Raw genomic sequence first — 23,491 nt, 5'->3', positions numbered from 1 at the left:
GAGTTTGAAGTCAGCCTGGTGTATGAGTTCTAGAACAGCCAGGGTTGCACAGAGAAAACCTTTCTTGGGGGAAAAATGCATGCGTGCACCACCACCATCCAGCTTAAATATATATATATATATTTTTAGGCTTAAAGCTTTTAAAACATTTTAAAAGCATTTTCAAAAAAAACAATAACAGCAGTATCTGGTTTGGGCCTTTCAAAAGTTCCCAGAGAGAAAAATTATCATTGCCATTCAAATGGGAAATTTGAGTCTCGGAGGTCAGGGAGAGGTCAGGCAGAAGCCAGGCAACGACGTAGGGCGAGTGAATAAATGACAGAGGCAGGACAAAAACCAGAGTTGCTCCACTCAACTTTATTTTTTTTAAACACTGGTTTAAGAACACAGTTCACTGTCTGTCGTGGTGGGATCAGTGCTGGAAAATGGCCCATTGTAAAGCCAGACGTTGTCCTAGCACAGGCTGTTAAGTCGTGTGCCCCTCTGGGTCTTCGTAATGCCTCTTTGTCCTGGCCAACCTAGATCTAGGTTTGCCTGGGCTAAATAGAACGCACTCCCAAGGGGAAAAAAAAAACACCTCAAATAAATTCTCCATCAACATTTATCTATAAGAGTGTCTTGTTAGAGCAAATTAGGGACAATTTCCTCCTTCCCCAGTGTAGGCCCTAGAGATCAACCTCAAACTATCAAACTTTGCGGCAAGTGCCTTTTCCTGGTGAACCACCTCTCGGGAGCCTATTACTCCTAACTACCTTGATTGAAGCAGAAATCAAGCAGAAATCATTATCTCAGGTTACTAGGTCAAGTCTTATTGCTGATGAGTATATTGTCTAATAGTTTTCCAAAATTTTAAAAACATTTTCTAATGATTTATTTATGTGCATTGCTGTTCTGCATGCATATATGTCTGTGTGAGGATGTCTGATCCCCTGGAACGAGAGTTGTGAACTGCCATGTGGGTGCTGGAATTGAACTTGGGTCCTCTGGAAGAGCAGCCAACGCTCTTAACTGCTGAGGCATCTCGCCAGCTCATCCCATCTCTCTCTCTCTCTTTTTTTTTTTTTAAAGACAGGGTCCTCAGCTGGGCAGTGATGGTGCACGCCTTTAATCCCAGCACTCGGGAGGTAGAGGCAGGAGGATCTCTGTGAGTTTGAGGCTAGCCTGCTCTACAGAGTTCCAGGACACTCAGGGCTACACAGAGAAACCCTGTTTTCAAATAGCAAAAACAGAAAACCCACAAAACAACAACAACAACAACAAGACAGTGTCTCCATATATAGCCCAGACTGGTCTAAAAGTACTAGATCCAGCACAGGCACCAAAGCTACAGAGAAAACTTGTCTCGAAAAAAAAACAAAAGAAAAAAAAAAACTGTCTCAGGTACACTAAAGTCTCACAGAGAGAGAGAGAGAGAGAGAGAGAGAGAGAGAGAGAGAGAGAGAGAGAGAGAGAGAATACTTATATGGGCCAGTTTACAGAGAGTGGAGCTGCAGGAAGAGACAAAGATGAAACTCAGAAAATCATGAGGGTAGACAATGGGACATTATAGTATTTCTGGGAAAGAATGTTAAGATGTACTTTGCCCAAGTGATTCAAATCATGTGCTTTCTCTTTCTCTCACCTCCCTCCCTTTCTTCCTTTCTCTCAAAGCTCCTTCCCTTCTCCTCCACTCACAGTAGAGCTGTATGAGGATGAAGTTGCTGTATTCTGCTTGGATGTACAAACCCTGCTCTCTGCAGGGAACCACGTGCTGACCTTCCTACCGGGCCTTCCCTTCTCCTTCCTTCGCTAGCCCCTGTCCCGTACCACCTGTCAGAGAGTGGGAGGGGGAGATGAGACTTTAGACAGAAATCCTCCCGCCTGCTGTGGCGTCCCTGGTCCTCAGGGGCCTGGCAATCACCAAAGGAGCGCTTGCCATCAGGCAGCCTTGGCTGGCAACCACTAGCCAAGTTGTATCTGGGTGGGAAGTGTTTTCCGCTGGAGGAGACTTTTGCCCTTTTATCTCCTCTCCTCAGACCTGACTTGAGTTTAAAGCTGAGTCATTAGGGTGGGCATGGGAATATTTTTGTGATGTGTAAATACAAATTACATCAGAACTCTGGTAGGCTTACAGTGTGCTGATTCAATTAAAATGCGTTCTCTAGAATGAAAAATCATGAGGAAAACTGAGTTTTCAGTTTTATTATTATCTAGAAGATGATAGACTAGAGGCTGTTCAGAAGGATAAAAATATTGACTTAAATTATCACATATTTTGTTTATCTTCTTGTCCTTGAACAGAAATTTCCTTTCAATTTCCTCCACTCTTTCCTTCCTTCTCAAGAATATATGGAAGGAGCTTGGCAGTGTTGGCGCATGCCTTTAATCCCAGCACTCAGGAGGCAGAAGCAGTAGGCTGTGAGTTCAAAGTCAGCCTGGTCTACAAGAGCTAGTTCTAGGACAGGCTCCAAAGTTACAGAGAAACCCTGTCTCAAAAAAAAAAAAAAAAAAAAAAAAAAAAAAAAAAAACAACCCAACAACAACAAATTAAAATAAAAAATTTAAAATTGAGGAAGAAAGAAACGGAGTCAGAAAGGAGGGCAAGAGATCAGGAAGAGGGCTATTTGGAAGGATGCCCTGTGTTTCTCATCAACTTCCCTCCGTGGGAATGGAGAGATGGCTCAGCGATTAAGAGCATTGGCTGCTCTTCTTGAGGACCCAGGTTCAATTCCTAGCACCCACATGGCAGCTCACAACTGTGTTTAACTCCAGTTTTCAGGGGATCTGACACTTTCACACCAATGCACATAAAGTTAAATAAACTATTAAAAAACAATAATTACTGTTAAAAATAATAATTTAAAAAAACTTCCCTCCAGTATTACTGTTTATGCCAACCATTTCAATGGCAGATGTGCAGCCTCCGCCACCCCCCTCCTGGCATACAGAGTGCCCTATGCATGAACAAGGCTCACAGCCATCTGGGGTGCAAAGTTTAATAGGCAAGGCTTGAACTTTGGTCCTCAGACGTGCTGGGCCAACTCTTTAGCACTGAGCCTTATTCGCAGCCTGCTCTCGCTTTTCTGTTTAACACAGAACTCAGTTCTGTGCCTTTCATAGAGAAATTAGAGGTAGAAGGACCTTCCAGAGACAGGCAAATCTAACACTTTAATTCATAAGCCACAGACACTGAAACCATCCTCCTTCTGAGACGACTGACCCTTTGCCCAGTAGCAAAGGGGTATTCCAGATGAACACAGTGGGGTGTCATCGATGGGGTTTGAGAGTCACGGTTCAACTTGGATAAGAAAACCAGTGATGGCCAGGTGTGGTGGCGCACGCCTGTAACCCTAGGATTGGCAGGTGGGGGTGGGAGGGTCGGAAGTGCAAGGCCATTCTTCCTTACGAATCCAATGCTGCGAATGATACTGAGTCTGTTTCTGTACTGAAATTATAGATACTACTATTGTCTATTTCATGAGGTGATTGAGAGCATTGCTAAGGCTGCTGAAATGGCTCAGTAGACAAGAGTGCTTGCAGCCAACCCTGACCTGAATCCAATCCCTGGAATTTATGTGGTGAGTGACGTGACTTCCGTAAGTTATCCTCTGACCATGTCCACATACATATAAAAAAATCAATAATGTTTGAGGGGATGGGGGAGGGGAGGAAGTGGAAGGAGAGGAAGGAGGGGAACTGGGATTGGTATGCAAGCAAATAAATAAATAAGTTTTAAATAAACAAAAGAATTAAAAATGTAATATTAACATATATTTATATGAGCATGTACTCCTCTATTTTATTATATAGTGTTTTGTTATGTATGTATTATATACAAATAAATATATTTATAAAAATTAGATGATTGATACATGGATAGATAGATAGAGAGAGATATGATAGATATGATAGATATAGACAATAGATAGATATAGATGATAGATTTATATATACATGATTGATACATACACACACACACACATATATATATATATGATTGACAGATAGATAGACTGAAGTAGGTCTCCCTGCATTGTCAGAACAACAGAGGATTGTACACAGGATTCCTAGCTCCTCAAAATACCTAAATTTGAAGTATTATCCCTCCTTTCTTTCCTCCCTTTTTCCCATCTCTACCTCCTCCCCTTCCTTTTTCCTCATTTTGAGGTTAAAAAATTTTGGGGAGGGGATAGAATTAATTTTATGTTATATAAGTGTACACCCCGTGAATCACAGAAGGTTGTGAGCCACCATGTAGGTGCTGGGAATTGAACCCAGGTCCTCTACAAGAGCAACAAGTATTGTTAACCACTGAGCCATCTCTTCAGGCCCTCTGGTAGTTTGAGTCAGAGTTTTGTTCTGTAGCTCAGGCTGGCCTTGACCTTAATATACTTCTGCCCCAGTCTCCCAAGTGCCGGGATAACAACGTACCACTACACCTCTCTCTAAGTGTGGTTTCTGGTGAACAGGTGTTGTTTTTATGCCACCATAGAACCAAAAAATTGTCAGTTATATCAGTGAAAGCCAGGAACCACTGGTATTGACCTTGGCCCCAGTTCTTGACGCAGAATTTTTATTTATTTATTTATTTATTTATTTATTTATTTAGAAACGAGGTCTTTTGATGTAGTCATGGCTGACCTAGAACAAGGTAGACCAGGCTGTCTTTGCATTCATGAGTCATCCCCCTGCTTCTGTCTCCCAAGTGATAGAAGTCCAGGCAAGAGCTATTATGTACCACAGAATTTTTTTTTTATCTTTTTGCATTTTCTTTTTATTTCTGTACATGTGAGCTACTGTGTGTGCAGGTGCCCACACAGATCATAAGAAGGAGCTGATTTTCCTCAACTGGAGTTCATCAACTGGGTGTCCTGGGAACCACTTTGATTTCTCTGTAAGTGCCCTTAACTGCTAAACCATCTCACTGTCTCCAGAATACTTAAGACTGTTGGATTTTGGCTGGTGGTGCATACCTTTAATCCTAGCACTCAAGCGGCAGAAGGTGGCTCTCTGTGAGTTCAAGGCTAGCCTGTTCTAGAGAGTTGGGTTCCAGGACTGCCAGGGCTACACAGAGTAACCTATCTTAGAAAACCAAAACAAAACCAAAAGAGACTTTTAGATTTCAGACAGAGAGCTCTTGAATAGCTTGGCTTCTCTTGAGTGGGGGGGAGCACTTGTTCTACTGAGGTGACCGTTGGTAGATAAACACCAGACCCCAAAAAGATGAAGTCATGATGATATGGAGATAGACTTAACAGATATTTACACCTAAATGATTAAGCCTCACTTTAATTGCAAAAGTATGTATTGGAGAGCTCTGGGATTGGTGAGCACAGTTGTGTGCAGAAGTACCTATGCTGGGACCCTCCAGAACTTGCCTATGCATCCTTGCTTCCTATTGCTTATCTACACCCTTCCTTATATCCTTTTTAACAATGTGTCTGTGTGTGCACGTGCATGTGTATTTGTGTGCATGTGTGTATGTGTGCATGTATGTGTGTATGTATATGTGTATGCATGTGTGTACACTCATATGCAACTTTGAGTTGTCATTCCTTAGTAACATCACCCCCTCCTTTTACAGGGTCTCCTATGGCCTGAGATCACCAACTAGTCTACACTTGGTGGTCAGTGAGCCCCAGTCCCAGTCATCCTCATGTTTCTGTTTCCTCGGCACAAGAATTACAGGCATACACCACCGTGCCAAGCAGGTTTACATGGATCAGGTCCTCATGGTGGTGAGATTAAACACCTTCCTGACTGAGCTATCCCCATAGCTCCACTCCCTAATATCCTTTATAATAAGTTGATATTTGTAAATCTACTGCTTCTCTGAGTTCTATGAACTCAGACTTATCAAACCTAAGGAGAGGGTGATGGGAGCCACCAATGTCGAGGCAATAGGGCAGGAGTTATGGATGCCCAGATTTGGGTTTGACATTTGGAGCAGAGAGGTGGGGGTAGAGTTGTGGTGAGGATGAACAGGTTTATGGAACTGAGTTCTCGATCTCAGAGACTGGATTCTGACTCCATGTTGATGTGGGAAGGTCATTGGTTAATTAATAAAGAAACTGCTTGGCCTCATAGGTTAGAACATAGGTGGGTGGAGTAAACAGAACAGAATACTGGGAGTAGGAAGTGAGGTAAGGCGCCATGCTTCTGCTCTCCAGGGCAGAAGCGATGAAGCTCCGACCCAGGATGGACGTAGGATAGATTCTTCCTGGTAAGCGCACCTCGTGGTTACACACATTAATAGAAATGGACCAAGCAGTGTTTAAAAGAATACTATTTGTGTGTTGTTATTTCGGGGCATAAGTTAGCCAGGTGGCCGGGAGCTGGGTGGCAGGAATGCAGCCCGCAGCTCCTTCAACACCATGTAGATAATGTCATAACTGAATTGCATTATAGGAACACCCGTGGGTATGCGTAGTATGAGTGGGGAAGAGACACACATACGTCTGGTCAAAGAAATGTTCTGTGACATGTTATAGCATGTGACATGTTATAGCATGTGACCTGTGCATAGCAGAAGAGAGAGTCAGTTTGGACCAATAGGCCCAAGTTTGTAAGTTTAATCCATTGTAGTACAACAAACACACAAAACAAGTTTTTCCTAACAGATACAAGTTAGTGTGGATTTTGAAAGCAGAAGTCTTAAGTTTTTTTTAAAAAAACTTATGTGATTATGAATGTTTTGCCTGTATGCCTGTGCACCGTGTGTGTGTGTGCAATGTCTGAGAAGGACAGAAAAGAGTGATGGACCCCTGGAACTGAAGTAACTGACTTTTATTGAGGCTGGGAATTGAACCTGGATGCTTTGGAAGAGCAGCTAATGCTCTTAAACTGCTGAGCAACCGCTTCAGTCCCCAGAGGGGTTTTTTTTCTTCCCATTTTTCTTCTTCCTTTTACTATCAATGCTGCCTAGTTACCAGGGGCTTTTCTCAGGGATAGTAATGCATACTATGGAGCAGGGGGGTACTGTGAGGATCATATGAAAAGGTCTGTGAGTTATCTCAAACAAATGCTAGGTTATTTTGAAAGTAATTGTTTTTTTTTATGTAGGGTTTACTGCCTATCTTTTAAAAAATGTTTACATTATATTTATTTTTTATGTGTGAATTCTTTTTTTTTGTGTATGTGTGTGAATTCTTTTGCCTGCATGTATGCACATATGTGAGCCATGTGCAAGTGCCCATGGAGGTCGGAAGTGGGTGGTGGATCCCCTGGAACTGGAGTTAAGGGCAGTTGTGAGCTGCCGTATGGGTGCTAAGAATCAAATCCAGTTACTTTGGAAGAACAGCCAGTGCTTTTAACTGCTGAGCCATTCTCCACCCCACCTCTTAATGTATCTTTGAGTTCACTATCTGTGTGGCTCAGGGTTGTTTTGAACCCTTTATCTACACATCCCGGGTGGCCTCAAACCCACTAGTCCTGGAATCCCAGGCATGTGTTAGCACATCCAGCTCCCTTTCTGAACACTGTAATTATGGAAGTGTTAGTCAAGATGCCCTGCCGTTCACCCAGGATGTCAAAACAAATGGACAAGAGATGCCCAACTACCCAGGCTATGTGTTATAAGCCAAGACAGGCCAGTCACACACTTGATTTCTGTAATCTGATTCCTTTTCTGAGTAAAATGGTGATAGCAAATGGCTGGAATTGATTCATCCCAAGTGTCAGCCCTAAGAATACTTAGTTTGTTTATTTTCAAATATTTTATCTTTGGTGTTTGAGACAGGGTCTTACTCTGCAACTCTGGCTGATCCAGAACTCACTGTGTAGACCAGGCTGGCCTCTAATTCACAGAAGTCTGCCTGCCTCTGCCTCCTGAGTGCTAGGATTAAGTGCCACTACTGCTGGCTATTTTTATTTTATTCTGTTTCTTTATTTGACAGTGCTGGGGATGGAACCTATGTTCTCGTCCTCATATGTGCTAGGCAAGTGCTCTACCACTGAGCTACAGGTTAGTCCAGGCCTTTTAAAAAATTTATCATTATTGTATATATATGGGCACAAGCATGCAACAACCCACATGTGATGGTCATAGGACAGCTTTTTAGAGTCACCTTTCCTTCCACCATGTTATCCAGGGAAAAGCTCAGGAGCTCAGGCTTGCCTGACAAGCACTTTTACCTACTGAACAGAAGTGGGGTGCATCAGCATGCTTCATATTCTTTTCCTTCTTTCTTTCCCATCAGGGCATCTTGTAGCTTAGGGTGACTTCACACTTGCTATGTAGCTGAGGATGACCTTGAAGCGTGCTGAGGTTACAGCCATATTACCACTGTTCTGAACTTACGATGGTGCTGGTGATTGAACCTAGGGCTTTCGTTACCACGCTACCAAGTAGGCTAAATCCTCAGCCCTGCCTTTGTGTGTGTGTGTGTAAAGATTTATTTTTTTTATGTTTATTTATTTTTTATTATGTATACATTATTTTGTTTGCGTGTATTCCTGCAGGCCAGAAGAGGGCACCAGACCTCATTACAGAGGGTTGTGAGCCACCATCTGGTTGCCGGGAATTGAACTCAGGACCTCTGGAAGAGCAGGCAATGCTCTTAACCACTGAGCCATCTCTCCAGCCCCCTAAAGATTTATTTTTATTCATGTGTGTTTGTGTCTGTGTGAGCGTATGCTGTGTGTGTAGGGGTGCCCAAGGAGGTCAGAAGAGGGTGTTGGATTGGATCCCCTTGAGCTAGATTTACAGGTAATTGTGAACCATGTGACATTGGTTGGCATTGGCTCAGGAATCTGAACTTGGGACTCTGGAAGAGCAGCAAGCACTCTTCATGAGCCATCTCTCCAGTCCCTGTTTCTTGTTTTTGAGGCAGTGTCCTGTGTTTTCTGATGTGGGATGTCCTTTTGTATATGTGTTGCTTTTATTGGTTGATAAATAAAGCTATTTTGGCCAATGACTTAGCAAAGTAAAGCCAGGTGGGAAATCTGAACAGAGATATAGAAAGAAAGTAGTCAGAGTCAAGGAGTTTCCATGTAGCTGCCAAAGGAGACAGATGTCAGCACATTGACTGGTAAAACCACAGCCTTGTGGTGATACACAAATTAATAGAAAAGGGTTAATTCAAGATGTAAGAGCTAGCTAGCAAGACACCCAAGCTGTTGGCCAAGCAGTGCTATAATTAATATAGTTTCTGTGTGATTATTCTAGTTGGGTGACCAGAAAACAAACAAACAGCCTCCATACTACAGTAGTCCAAGCTGGCTTCCAATTTGCTGTGTAGCCATATAGCCAAACATCATATAGAACTTCTGATCTTCATGCCTCTTCCTCTCAAATTCTGGGATTACAGGATTATAGGTGTCAGTGTGCTGGCTAGGTTTATGACAACTTGACACAAGCCAGAGTCATTTGGGAAGAGGGAACTTTGAGAAAATGGTCTCAGTCCTGAGGTGGTGGTCCTGGAGGCAATAGGAAAGCAGGTTGAGGGGGTAAAGAGATGGCTCAGAGGTTAAGAGCACTGTCTGCTCTTGCAGAGGACCCACGTTCTGTTCCTAGCACCCTCATGGCGGCTTACAAGCAGCTGTAATTCCAGTTCCATGGGATCTGGTGCCCTCTCCTGGCCTTCACTGACATTATACGCACTTAGTATAGAACTATATAAAGGCAAAACACATGCAAATGAAAGTAAATCTTAAAAAAGAAATCATATTTCATCTTTTAACTACTTTAGGGTATCATTGGTTTCTGTCCTTATCCACAAGATGTGATTTTTGTGTGGTGCCCGGGTCCTTTCACATAATAGGTGATCCCTGCCAATGAGCTATATCCTCAGCCTTGTTTTTAATCATTATTTTGGTTAGTTTAGGAGTCTCTCTCTCTACCTTCCTTCCTTCTTTCTTTTCTTCCTTCTTTCTTTTTTGGTCTTTCAAGACAGGGTTTCTCTGTGTTACAGTCCTGGTGGTTCTGGAGCACACCTTCTAGACCAGGTTGGCCTTGAAATCACAGAGATCCTACTGCCTCTACCTTCTGAGTGCTGCAATTAAAGGTATGCAATTTAACCAAGTCATGTGACCAGTATAGTTATTCTGTTAACTACCAAGCATAACAATTTAATTTTTTTGTTTTGTTTTTTTCAAGACAGGGTTTCTCTGTGTAGTTCTAGCTGTCCTGAAACTCACTCTGTAGACCAGACTGGCCTCAAACTCACAGATATCCCCCTGCCTCTGCCTCCCAAGTGCTGGGATCAAAGGTGTGCTCCATCATGCCCAGGAACAATTTAATTTTTTAATGACTTATTCATTTTTATTAATATGTATATTTTGCATGTATGTCTATGTGAGGGTGTTGGATCACCTAGAGCCAGAGTTTCAGACCATTGTGAGCTGCCATGTGGGTCCTAGGAATTGAGCCCAACCAAAATAAAAAGAAAAGAAAGAACATAGAAAGCAAGCAGCTAAGTAAACCTTGATGAGCATGTCAGTAAGCAGGATTCCTCCATGGGCTCTGCATCAGTTCTGACTTCCAGGTTCCTGCCCTGCCTTCCCTCAGTGATGGCCTTATACACTGTAAAGTGAAATAAACCCTCTCTGTTTCAAGTTGCTTTTGGTCATGGTGTTTTATCATAGCAATAGGAACCCTATGACAAGGCTTAAAACTAGAGTTCAACAGCAACACTAATTCCAGAAATCCCACAAACTCATGGAAATTAAACAATACTCACCTGAATCATCAATGGGTCAAGGAAGAAATAAAGGGAGAAATTAAAGACTTCCTAAAATTCAATGAAAATGACCATACAACAGTTCTTGAGGTCCTAGCTAGAGCAATAAGACACCAAAGGGAGATTAAGGGGTTACAAATTGGAAAAGAAGAAGTCAAACTCTCACTGTTTGCTGATGATATGACCATAACTCCTAATAGTGCTACTCCCTATGGGCCCATGGGGACCATTTCCTTTCAAACCACTATGTTCTCTCTTCTTTCCTTTTCTTTTTTTTCTTCTTTCCTTTTCTCACTCTCTCCTTCCCTCCCTTTCTCTTAGATTCCCCCACCCCATAGCCTTGGCAGGTGGTGCATACCTTTTGTTCCAACACACAGCAGGCAGAGGCAGGCAGATCTCTGTGAGTTCAAGACCAGTGCTGGGATTAAAGGCGTGTGCCACCACTGCCCGGCAAGAGTTAACTCTTTATGCTCTAATTTCTCCAATGATCATAATATTTTAGAAAAAAATCACTTAATAACAATTGTGAGTTCTCCCTGAAGCTATTTCCCGCAGTGAAGGCTTTGGGATTGCATTTCTGGTTTGAATGTACTGGATGTTAAAACTGAAGAGACATTTAGAGTTACTGTTTAGACAATTTGTTTATAAACGTGGGTCTGGGATACCTAAGGCCCTGTCTGAAAAACAACAAAACCCAGGAATAAATGCAGAAAGTGAAACCTGACAAGGGTGAAACCGGTCCTGGAATCTTAGAGGTTTTCTAATTTCCAAGGATTCACGGCTAAGCCTTTGGGTGTGCCCTCGCGATTCAAGTCTCTAGGGTTCTCGCTTTGGCTCTGTCCCTAACCCTGAGTCTTAACCTCTCAGTGACCCCTCCTTTCTTTCCCTGGGTCAGCAGGGTTGTCATTTCACAAAGCTCCTGGTTGCAGGAATCCTTCAACTCCAGAAGAGGAATTTAGTTACGTCACTGTCGGCTCCTCCCATTGGCCCGGGCGGGTGGGCTCAACGCCATGACGTCAGACGCCTAAAGGGGCGGAGCGACGGCTGGAAGGAGGAGGGAAGTAGGCCTTCAACATGGCGGCCGTGGTACTGGTGGTGGCTACGGTGACGGTCTGGCCCGGGGCGGATAGAGTTGGAATGGGGGTTGTTCGCTCTCCCTAGGGGCAGCGGGAGCCAGGCGAGGACTGAGCCCGGGAGGCCGGGCGGAGCCAGCACCTTTCAGCTTTCTGGACGGCAGCGGCATTCAGGTGAGGGGGCCTGTCACTGGGGGAGGGGGAGAGGGGCGGAGTTGGGGGAAGGGGCCGGTACCCGGCGACCGTGGGGGCTGGGGACCCGGTGCCTGGGGGCCCCGCAGGATGAAAGGAGCTGGAGTACCGGGGAGGGAAGGAGAAAGAGCCGGACGGCGACCGACGTCTAGGGCGGATTCTGGGCGAAGGGTCAGAGTGACGGGACCGGAGTTGAAGGGGCGGAGGGCAGACGGCAGACGGGGTGCGGGCAAATGAGTTGGGATTAAGGGGACTAATTCTCTCCTAGGAGACGGACTCAGTAGACCTCTCTGCCGCTCCAGTGGGAGCTCAGTGGGAGCTAGAGCAGGTCGAGGAGCGGAACCCAGGTTTAGGAAAGAAAGAGTGCTGGGGAGTTGAGGGCGAGCGTGGAATGTGAGCATTTAGTTAATTGGGCGATGAGATGAGGGAGAAAAAGAGATCAGACCAGGGTGAATGCTTTTGGGTGGAATCTTTGGCATTGTCTGATCTTCTCTAGCTATATCTTCCCTAGAGTTTCCTCTTTTTTTTTTTTTTTCCTGGGTGGAAATACCTGGGTTACCCACCTGGGTCTCATAAACAACCCCAAGTCTGTCTTTTGAAGCCAAGCATTTGCTTTTTTACCAGCGGTCCTTGACCTCATGTAATTGTTTTCTGACTTGAGACTTAAAAATATTTTGTGTTGAACTGGAGTAAGATTTTGATACTTTTTAGACATCGTAGCGTGTTGTAACCCAAAATTTGTCGTGTATTATATATAATGTTCTAATTCTCATTCTTAGTGCTTTATCTGTTTCTTCAGTCGTAGTTGTTAGTGTTTGGGAATTTTAATAAATATGGTGGATGCTTCTCTGTTGAATTTTTTCAGATTTGATGATAAAGCAAGGTATTTTATTTTCATTGATAAATAGTTCTTTTTAGGGTCTGAACGATCAAGAGCACTTATTCATGCAGAGGACCTGATTTCAGCTCTTGACCCTACATGGTGGCTCACATTCATCCATAACTCCAGTTCCAGGGGATAGCTATGAAACCTTTTTCTGACCTCCATGACCACTAGGCAGGAGTATGGTGCATACATACAGCATGAAGGCAAAACACTCATACAAATAAAAAAAAGTAAATCTACAAAATTTTTATTTTTCCACCTGCCATCACACCCAGCCTAAAACATTACCCACCCATGCTCCCCCCCCCCCCCAAGCAGGGTTTCTGTGTATAGCCTTGGTGTCCTGGAACTCTTTCTGTAGACCAGGCTGCCCTTGAACACACAGAGGATCCACCTGCTTCTGCCTCCCAAGTGTTGGGATCAAAGGCGTGATCTCTGGGTTTATAAACATTTTTCTTCCTAGTTAGTATCCCAGCCTAGTTAAACTGAAAGTTTCCGCATTATCTTAAGCCACAAAATGTCTAAAGTCAATAAGAAAAAGATTGCCTTAGGTATCGTAAGTGAAGTTTTATAGATTGAGTTTTTGTTTCTGATTCATTCTATTCATTCTGTTACTGAAAACCTACTGTGTGTTTCATCAGTGAGTCATAGTTATGGAACCGGGGAATTAGTAGTTCTCTAGTAAATGTCCCTGTCGCTGCATAGCAGGTAAATAACCAACGGCCTCATGGAGAAAAAAGTATTAATTTACAAAGATTGAAGTATGTAAATATAAAAACTCCCTGAATTTTTACTTTTTTTTTTTTCTGAGATAGGGTTTCTCTGTGTTGTCTTGCCTATCCTGAAACTCACTTTGTAAGCCAGTCTGGCCTCGAACTCACAGAGATGAGCCTGCCTCTCCTGAGTGCAGTACCACTGCCCCGCTGAATTTTTTTAATTTTTTTTTTTTTTTTTTTTTTTTTTTTTAGTTTATGTGTGTATGTGTGTGGGAGTCTTTCCTGTATGTATGTCTGCATAGAAGAGAGTGTTCTGGAACTGGAATTTCACAGTTCTAAGGTTCTGTGTGGGTGCTGGAACTTGAATTTGGGTCTTTGGAAGAGGAGGTAGTGTTCTCTCTTGACCTCTGCGCTCTCTCTCCAACACCCCTCTTTTGATACTCTCTTAATATGTATTAGTTTGTAACTCTGGCTGACCATTCTGGCTTAAAGACTCAGATCCTTCTCCTTCTGCTGAGAGAGTTTGAGGATGAAAGACATTTGTCAGTATCACACTTGGCTGGCTTTATTTTTCCTTTTGATTTGGGAAAACAGTATCCTAGTAAGATACAGTAGATAGACATTGTCAGTGATTATCAGTGCACATTTCTTTGACAAATGTCACCTGTGTCTTTAGCCTTTTTCCTTTTTTTTTTGTTTGTTTTTTGAGACATGGTTTCTCTGTGTAACAGTCCTAGCTGTCCTGGAACTAGCTCTTGTAAACTAGGCTGGCCTTGAACTCACAGAGATCCGCCTGCCTGTGTCACCCCAAGTGCTGGAATTAAAGGTGTATACCATTACTGCCCAGCTCTGCCCATTTTTTAGTTTTTAAAATTAAATGACCATGTCCTGGTGGTGGTTGCGCACACCTTTAATTTAGCTCTCAGGGAGGCCAAGGCAGGTGGATCTCTGAGTTTGAGGTCCAGCCTGGTTTACAGAGTGAGTTGTGAGTTCCAGGACAGTCAGAACAACCTGCAGGAATTGGTTCTTTCCTTCCCCCTTGTGGGTTCCTCTTTTACCTTTTGACTATTGTATTTAAAATCTATCAGGAGTGGTGTCATGTTCCTGTCATCTCAACACTTCTGAGTTGTACAGGACCCACTTGAACTACATAGTGAGACTTTACCTCTCCTACTGCCCCAAAAAGCTTAGGGTTCCTGAAGTTTAACTGATGATACAAGTTCTTTTGAATATTTTCAGCATTGTAAATATATCAATATTTCTGAGTATAGGCACTGATATATTTTTTCTGTTATATTAAGTTGTTTTTTATTTATTTATTTATTTTTTTTGAGACAAGGTTTCTCTGTAGCCCTGGCTATCCAGACTGGCCTTGAACTCACAGAGATTCACCTGTCTCTGTCTTGCTGACTGGGATTAAAGGCGTGCACCACCACCACTAGGTACACACATTCTGGTATCTATATTGGTTCTTAATCAGTTTCTGTGTAACCCTGGCTGGCCTGGAATGCCCTATGTAGACCAGGCTGTCCTCAGACTTTCTTCTGCCTCAGCTTCTGGGGCAGCTTGTGCCACCATGCTTTGCTCAATAGCAGTTACTGATGCTTACTAAACACTTGCAGCATCTGAGTCACTGCACTGGCTCCTGGTAGAATCTTGTGATGACTGAGTCAAGAGGCTGCCAGTATGTGTTTTGTTGCTTCATTTTCCTCTTTGGCACTTGAGATTGGGAAACTTAAACTGTTTAATGATTTGGGGAGGGGGTTTAAAATGGTATCTGTTGTATGATTTTTAAATGGGTATTTTCTAAAGTTGGACTTGTTTTCATGTATTTGTTGGCAATTTGTACTTCTGGGAAGTTTGTATATTTAATTTTTTGTCATTATTTTGGGTTGTTTCTCTTCCTGGTTGAGTTAGATTTCTTTCTTTATCTTTTGGTAGAGGGTCTTGATGTAGCCCTGACTGACCTAGAATTCCTAATCCTTCTGCCTTCGTTTCTCAGGTTGGGAATCACAGGTGTAAAACACCACACATTCAGCTTTTTTTTTTTTTTTTTTTTTTTTGTTTTTGTTTTTGTTTTTCATGACAGGGTTTCTTTGTAGTTTTGGAGCCTGTCCTGGAACTCTGTAGACCAGGTTGGCCTTGAACTCCCAGAGATCTGCCTCTGCTCCCAAGTGCTGGGATTAAAGGTTTGCGCCACCACCGCTCTGCCTCTTAATTAATTTTTTAATGTATGACTTATGAATATCTTCCTATATTTTATGACTGTCATTTTTTAATCTGTTTATGCCTTCTGGTGAGAGTAGCCCATGATTTTTTTTTTAATGTTGTTGATTTTTTGAAAATTATATGACCAGGCACATGTTTGGATGTGAGAGGACGAATTATGGGAGTTGGTTTATTCCACCATGTGGATCCTGGGGTTTGAACTCTGGTCATCAGGCTTGGTGGCAACTGCTGAGTCATCTTGCCAGCCTTAGTTTTGAGACAGGGTCTGGTTATGTAGCTTTGACTGGCCTGAACTTTAGCCAGTGTACTTACTCTTCTCTACCTCCCAAGTGCTGGGACTACGTGTGCAGTCCCACATCTTGCTAAAACTCATTTTAATGAAATGAGCTTTTCTGTCTTTTAGAACTTTTTTTTTTTTTTTTTTTTTTTTTTGAGCCCGGGTTTCTCTGTGTAGTCCCAGATGTCTTGGGACTATCTCTGTAGATTCTGCTGGCCTCAAACTCAGAGATCTGCCTGCCTCTGTCTCCTGAGTACTGGAATTAAAGGCATGCACCACCACCATTTGGCTTTTTTTTTTTTAATTTTTATTTTATTTGTATGAGTGAGTGCCCATGTATGGAATGTGCACCGTGTGTGTGCCTGGTGCCCTCAGGAGGTCAGTAGACAAATCAGGTCCCCTGGCCTCATGCTCTCCAGGTGAGCACTTTACTCACTAAGCTGCATCCTCATCCTGGCCTTTTGAGTCTGCAGAATGTAGCTTAGTTGGCAGAGTGTTTGTGTGGTATACGCACAGCCCTGGGTTTGGTCCTCAGCGTGGGATAAGCTGGACATGGTGATGCACACCTGTAATCCCAGCATTTTGGAAGTGGAGGCAGGAGGACCAGTCATCTGTGGTTACATAGTTAATTTGGGGCCAGACTGGACTTGTCTCCGAAGATTGGGGGTGGGGAGTGGAGGAAGAAAGGGGGAAAACACTCAGGAGGCAGAGAGGCAGGTGAATCTCTATGAATTCATCTTGATCTGTAATATATCAACTTTCAGGCCAACCAGGGATACAGAATGAGATCCTGTCTCAAAAGAAAAAAAAAGGGAAGAAACCGAGAAGTAAAAAAAAAGAAAAAAAAGTGGAGCTTAGTAGTAGAAACTAGGACATTGGATGTGTTGTCCTTGGAGGGAATGAAATACTTCCCATGGAATGCCAGTTAGTGCCGGAAAGTTTCTGATCATAAAAGAGCAAGAGCAAAGGGGGATGGCTCCTAGATAAGAGCTTTTGCTGCTCCTCAGCGGACTGCATTTAGTTCTCAGCACTCACACTCAGGAGTCTCACAGTTGTGTTTACCTGCAGCTCCAGGTGATGGTTGTCTAGGCTCTGTGGGCACCTGCATCATGTGCACATACCTGTGTGTGGACACATACTTACAAATAATGATAGCACACACAGATGAATCTCTGTGAGTTCGAGGCTAACCTGGCCTGCAGAACGAGTTCCAGGAGAGGTTCCAAAGCTACAGAGAAACCCTGTCTCGAAAAAACAACAACAAACCCCCAGCAGAATTGGCCTCTCTTCATCTGTTGCTTTCCTGTCTCACTGTGAGATGGCAGGTGCTGTTATCACAATGAGGTCTTCATGGAAGCTGTTTGGACTTTTCAGCCTTGAGTTACTTTTACCTCTTTTTTAAAAAGTGCTTTATTTTGTTGCTTAGGGTGGTCTTGGACCCATGGCTCAAACGCTTCTCCCTTCTGCGTTCCTAGTAGCTGGGACTAGACGTGCTCATTACTACGTCCTGCTGTCTTTCCTATAGCGCTCAGCCTCAGAGTCAGCAGTAAAAAGCACACTGAGAAAATGGTTACAGCTGGTTGAACTAGATGCTTCTCTTGTCGCTGTGATGAAACTGACCAAAAGCAGCCTGGGAAGGAAAGAGTTTCATCTTACAGCTCACAGGTCACAGGTCATTACTGAGGGAAGCCAGGGCGGAAACTTGAGGCAGGAACCAAAGCAGAAACTACGGAGGAATATTGCTTACTGGCTTTCTTTCCATGTCTGGTTCAGCCTGCTTTCCCAGGACCCCTGCCCGGGGGTGGTGCTGTCCTGTGGGTGCTACCACATCAAGAAAATGCTGCACAGACATGCCAACAGTCCCGTCTGATGGAGGGCACTCCTCAACTGAGGGCCCTCTCCCAAATGACTGGAGTTTGTATTAAGGTGACAAAAACCAACCAGCTCCCTGAGTGAGGTAATACAAGCCTACAGTACATGGGAGGCAGAATTAGGAGAATGACTGCTCCTTACAGCTGGTTGTGTACTGCACGTTCTAGGCCAGTCAGGGTTTGTAGTGAGACTGAGATGAAAAAGCAGGGACTGGAGAGATGGCTTTAGCAGCTAAGAACAAACACTGCTGTTGAGGATCCAAGTTCAGTTTCCAACACCCACGTTGGGTGGTTCACAACTACCTATAACTTCAACTCTCAGGGACCCAACTTGTACACATAAACACATACACATAATTAGAACTAATGGAAATAAATTCTGAAGAAAGAAAGAGGTGGGTAAATCAGAAGAGAGCAACAAAACAGCTGGTAATCTGAATGCTAATTTGAGTTGTTTTTTTTAAATTTTTTTTTAATTTTTTTTATTTTTCGAGACAGGGTTTCTCCGCAGCTTTTGGTTCCTGTCCTGGAACTAGCTCTTGTAGACCAGGCTGGCCTCGAACTCACAGAGATCCACCTGCCTCTGCCTCCCGAGTGCTGGGATTAAAGGCGTGCGCCACCACCGCCCAGCCGAGTTTCAGCTACCTTTAACTCCATAAGTTGTTGTTTCTTGCTGCTTCAGTGACCCTGTCCTCAGCCTCCTTTAATACCCTGTTGGGACGCATTCATGATCTACTTGGCTTTGCCTGCAGGCAAAGCCTTGTTGGACAGCAGCATTTTAATCCTAATCCATTTTTTTTGACCTGGTCTTGTTTATGTATATTCTGGCTGGCTTGCTACTTGATATGGATGTCGCCCAGGCTGGTCTTGAACCCACTATAGCTCTCTTGCCTCAGGCTTCTAAGTATTGAGGCAGAATCCCACCACCACACCCATTTATTTAAATATATGTATGCATTATATATATATCATACATATACACACATTTGTTTTTGTTCTTTTTAAGATGGGGTTTCTCTGTGGCATTGGCTGTCCTGGAACTTGCTCTGTAGACTTCTTGCCTCTGCTACCATGATTAAAGGTTTGCTCCCCCACTGCCCAGCTGTTTGGATATTTTTGTATAATCTATTTTGTTTATTCTTTTGTTTGATGGAGATTTCTGTTGAAGCTGTTTCTTCTTCATTTCAGGTATTTGTTCTTTACCTCCAGATTTTTTTTTGAGATTTATTTTTTAATTATATGTGTACAAGGGATTGGCTATATGTTTGTGTACCACCTGTGTGCTGTGCTCATTGAGGCTGAAAGAGGGTTTTGGATGCCCTGGAACTGGAGTTACAGATTGTTGTAAGCCACCATGTTTGGGTGCTTGGAACCAAATCAGGTCCTCTTCCTAGAACATCAAGATCTCTTTAACTGCAGAGCCATTTCTTCAGCCTCCTCTTACATATATATTTATTTTAAGATTCATTTTTTATTTTATGTGTATGAGTGTTTTGCCTGCATGTATATATGTGCATCATGTGTCTGCCTGTTCACTGTGAAGTGTGACCATCATCCCTTCCTCACACCCTTTTGGAGGCAGTGTTTCAGTATTTATGGACCAGGCTGCCTTCAAAATTAGTAATATCCTGTTCTGCCTCCTGAGTACTGGTATTGAAGGCATGTGCCACGATACTTGTTGTGGGAGATTTCTACACTGTATGAAGGTATTTTGCTATGATTGGCTTAACAAAGAGATGATGGCCAATAGCAAGACAGGAGATATAGGCGGGACTTCCAGGTAGAGAGAGGAAATAGGAGATAATTAAGGAACCAAGGAGACACCAGCAAGACACAGAGGGAGTCAGACATACAGAATGAAAGGTAAAAAGCCACATGATAAAATATAGATTAATAAAAACAGGTTAATTAAAGTTATACGTACTAGAAGGAGGAACAAGCCTAAGTTAAGGCTGAGCTTTCATAATTAATAAGTCACCATGTCATTATTTGTGAGGAAAGTTCAACTATATATGGTGCCCAACATGGGGGCCAAATAATGTTTTTCTGTTGGCTTAGTGGCTACACATTAATCTACTGATTTTTTTTTTTTTTTTTTTTTTTTTGAGACAGGGTTTCTCTGTAGCTTTGGAGCCTGTTCTGGAATTTGCTCTGTAGACCAGGCTGGCCTCGAACTCACAGAGATCCTCCTGAGTTCTGGACTACTGCCTGGATAATCTACTGATATTTTAACTATCGTCTGCTGCTCAGTGGCCCCTCAGTCAGTACCCCACTGGCCACTCGGGCTGGGGCTGGTGGGATTGGAAGCCCCACCAGGCCTTGGGGTGGGGGCTGCAGACGATAATTAAAATATTAGTAGATTCATCTGCAGCCATTAAGCCAACAGAAAAACATCACATATCTGCTCTTACTTATTTTTGCTTAATTGTATGCTTGAAAAGATGTATATGGGGCTAGTTTTGCATGCCTTTAATCCCAGCAAGCACTTGGGAGGCAGCAAGGGTGGATCTTCTGTGAGTTTGAGACCATCCAAAGTTACATAGTGAGACAATGTTTTGGAAAAAAGATGTTAAGCCACCCACATATTTTACTTATTTATTGTGAGTGTGTGCATGATGTATATATGTGTGTGTGTGTGTGTGTGCGCGTGCGCATGCTTGCGTTTGGGTATGCATATGCAATGGTGCGTGTGTATGTGTGGAAGTTAGAAAACAGCTTCTGAGAGTTGAGTCCCTTCTTTGACCTTGAATTCTGGAGATGGTGCGCAGGTTGGAGGGTCATATATATATGAAATTTATAGATATAAACATATACATATAAAATATATAAGTATACATTATATGTTTTTATTATATATGCATTTTCAACAGCTTGATGCTGGGATTTGTTGGAACCAAAATGCTGTCTGGTGAGATTGAGTAGGGCTTCTGGCTGGGCCCTTGCTCGGGAGATGCTACTGACTGAATTTTGTGATGGGAAGAACTGTAAGCAGGGTGCGACAATTGTCTTCGGGCAGATTGGGCTATGCTTTAGTTCTACTTCATAGCTGAACTGGCTGTAAATGGGGGGTCTGGAATAATGTGAGCTGCATGTTATATCCTATAATGTTGGGTGGGGTCATTTGGCTGCAATCTCTGAGTAGGGCTATTGGCAAACAGTGTTCTAAAGTTTAGTGGGATTGCTGGCTGTTCTGGTCCAGAGTGTCTGAGTTTGGGTTTTGTGATTGGACGGAATTGCAGATGTACTCTGCAATCTGAGTTTTGGATTGGGGTAATCAATCCCAGCATTTGAGTGGCAGAGGCCTGTTCTCCAAGTTCAAGACCAGTCTGGTTTACAGAGTGAGTTCCAGAACAGCCAGAGCAACAAAGCGAAACCCTATCTCATAAAGACCAATAAATAAATAAATAAATAAATAAATAAATAAATAAATAAATAAATAAATAAATAGAAAAAAGAAAAAAAACCTTGGGAAACTGTCAGGTGTTTTGGGGAATGGACTTCGCTGAGGTAGGTGTTAGCTGTTACGACCTCGGTGTGTGCCTCAGTGCACTTACTTTACGCTTTGCTTTGGGTTAAACGTTCTGTACTGCTTTCTGAGACCTGCAGACTGGCCATGGGGAATGCTTTTCAGAGTCAGAAACCTTAATTAGCCATTTCTCCAGAGAATAGGGTTAGAACTTTTAAAGTGTTTCTTTATCAGGCTGGTATTGATGACACTTCAGTTGGGTAACTAGAGGCTGTGTGTGGGAGTGGGACTATGGTTTGGAGATTGTCATTATAGTTGGTAGCTGTTCAGTCTGTTAACCTGATCTAGTACTACCAATTTTTGGCAGAATATTTAGTGGCTAAAAGAGCTAGGTTTCTAGTATACTTTGTATAAAACAGGTATTTCATTTCAAGCATTTAAATTACACAGATGATACTCCTTGGACTCTTAGAGCCCTGGTGTGCCGTTTATTCACCTGATTCTTTCCTATCCCATCCCTTTATTTCAGAGTTGTCTGTCCTCTTGAAATTTTGTCATTTCCTTTTCTTTATGAATCACATACTTAGATTTTTTTCTTCCCATTTTGTGTGTGTTTGTGAATGTGGTGTACTCAGTTGTGTGTATAGGTTAGAGGAGGATGACGTTGGGTGTTTTTATTCTCTACTTTGGTTTTGTTTTTGAGACAAGGTCTCGCTGAATCAGGCTCATTGTACTTCTGCTAGCCTGGCTAGTCAGCAAGCCCTAAAGATCATCCTTTATAAGCACTGTGGGCTTATAAGTGTGAGACACCATCTCCAGGCTTTCTTTCATTAATTTTTAAACATTATTTATGTGTATGAGTATATCCATCCATGTGAGTGAGTCGGTGCCTGAAGAATCTAGAAGAGTGTTTCAGGTCTCCTGAGCTGAAGTTACAGGTAGTTATGTGGGTTAGGAACCAAATTCCGGTCTTCTGGAAGAGCAGGAAGTGTTCTTAACCATGTCTTCAACCCCTTGTGCAGTTTTCTGCATAGGTGCTGGGCATCCGAACTTGAGTCCTCATGTTTGCATAGCATTTTAGTCACTGAGCCATCTCACCTCTCTCTCTGTTTGTTTTGAGACAGTGTCTCTGTAACTGGAGGTTTCTCTCTCATCTGCCAGTTCTCAAATAACCATTCAGAGGCATAATATTTGGCCGATGGCTCAGGCTTATTACTAATTAGTGCTTATATGTAAATTAACCCATTTTTATTAATCTGTGTATTGTTATGTGACCATGGTGTTATCTCATTTTCTTCATGTCTTGCTTCCTCCATGGCTGGCTGGTGTCTCTCTTGATTCCACCCTTCACCTCTGTCTCTGCTTGGGTTTCCCACCTGGCTCTATCCTGACTTGCCATAGGCCAAAGCAGCTTTATTTATCAATCAGTGAGAGTAACACATCCTCATAGTGTACAGAAAGGCATCCCACAGCAGGTCTAACTATGTATCCCAGGTTGGCCATTAACTCAAGAGATCTGCCTGCCTTTCCCTTCCTAGTGCTTAGGTTAAAGGCTTGTGTCCCTATGTTTGACTCCTTTCCTTTCCTTTTTTTTTTTTTTTTTTTTTTTTTTGAGACAGGGTTTCTCTTTAGCTTTGGTATTTATTTATTTATTGTTTTTTTGAGACAGGGTTTCCCTTTAGCTTTGGAGTCTGTCCTGGAACTTGTAGACCAGGCTGGCCTCAAACTCACAGAGATTCCCCTGTCTCTGTCTCTCAAGTGCTGGGATTAAAGACATGCACCATTACTGCCTGGCCTGTTTTCTTCTTAAAAATATATTGTAGACTAAGTTGGCCCTTGAAGTTATGGGTAGCTAAGGATGAGCTTAAACTGAATTCCCTGCTTCCACTTCTACCTCCTACAGGTGTGCTCCTGAAATTCTTTGATACGGGTGTTGAAGATCAGATTTTGTGAATTTTTTGGCGGAGGGACATAGTTGCTTGTGAACTGGAGTTTCAGTTGGTACCCAGTTAAGTGTTTGGAATGGAGGCATGCAACAGGGCTTTAGATTAGTAGTTCAGTTAAGATAGCAGACTTTCTTTAAAAGAAAAAAAAAATTAAAAAAAAAAAAAAAAGCCGGGCGG

At 42.9% G+C, this 23,491-nt stretch overlaps 1 protein-coding gene and 1 long non-coding RNA gene across 3 annotated transcripts in view; both read left to right on the top strand.

The window, feature by feature from the left end:
• The first annotated feature begins 3,006 nt into the window (after window positions 1-3,006).
• LOC126509925 (uncharacterized) lies at window positions 3,007-6,667 on the top strand. Its single transcript, XR_007594278.1, has 4 exons — window positions 3,007-3,305; window positions 3,437-3,557; window positions 4,788-4,873; window positions 5,564-6,667. It is a non-coding gene; the product is annotated as an uncharacterized lncRNA (long non-coding RNA).
• Window positions 6,668-11,693: 5,026 nt separating this feature from the next.
• The window catches only part of Ubap1 (ubiquitin associated protein 1), a 31,254-nt gene continuing 19,456 nt past the window's right edge, over window positions 11,694-23,491 (top strand). For both annotated transcript variants that reach the window (XM_050156121.1, XM_050156123.1), the window contains exon 1: window positions 11,694-11,905. The gene's annotated coding sequence lies outside the window, so the exon portion shown is untranslated. The remainder of the gene's footprint in view (window positions 11,906-23,491) is intronic.

Source organism: Alexandromys fortis, unplaced genomic scaffold, assembly GCF_014885135.2.
Source record: "Alexandromys fortis isolate MF-2015 unplaced genomic scaffold, M_Fortis_MF-2015_v1.1 scaffold_92, whole genome shotgun sequence".
Lineage (NCBI taxonomy): Eukaryota > Metazoa > Chordata > Mammalia > Rodentia > Cricetidae > Alexandromys > Alexandromys fortis.
This window is presented reverse-complemented; position numbering and strand designations above follow the sequence as displayed.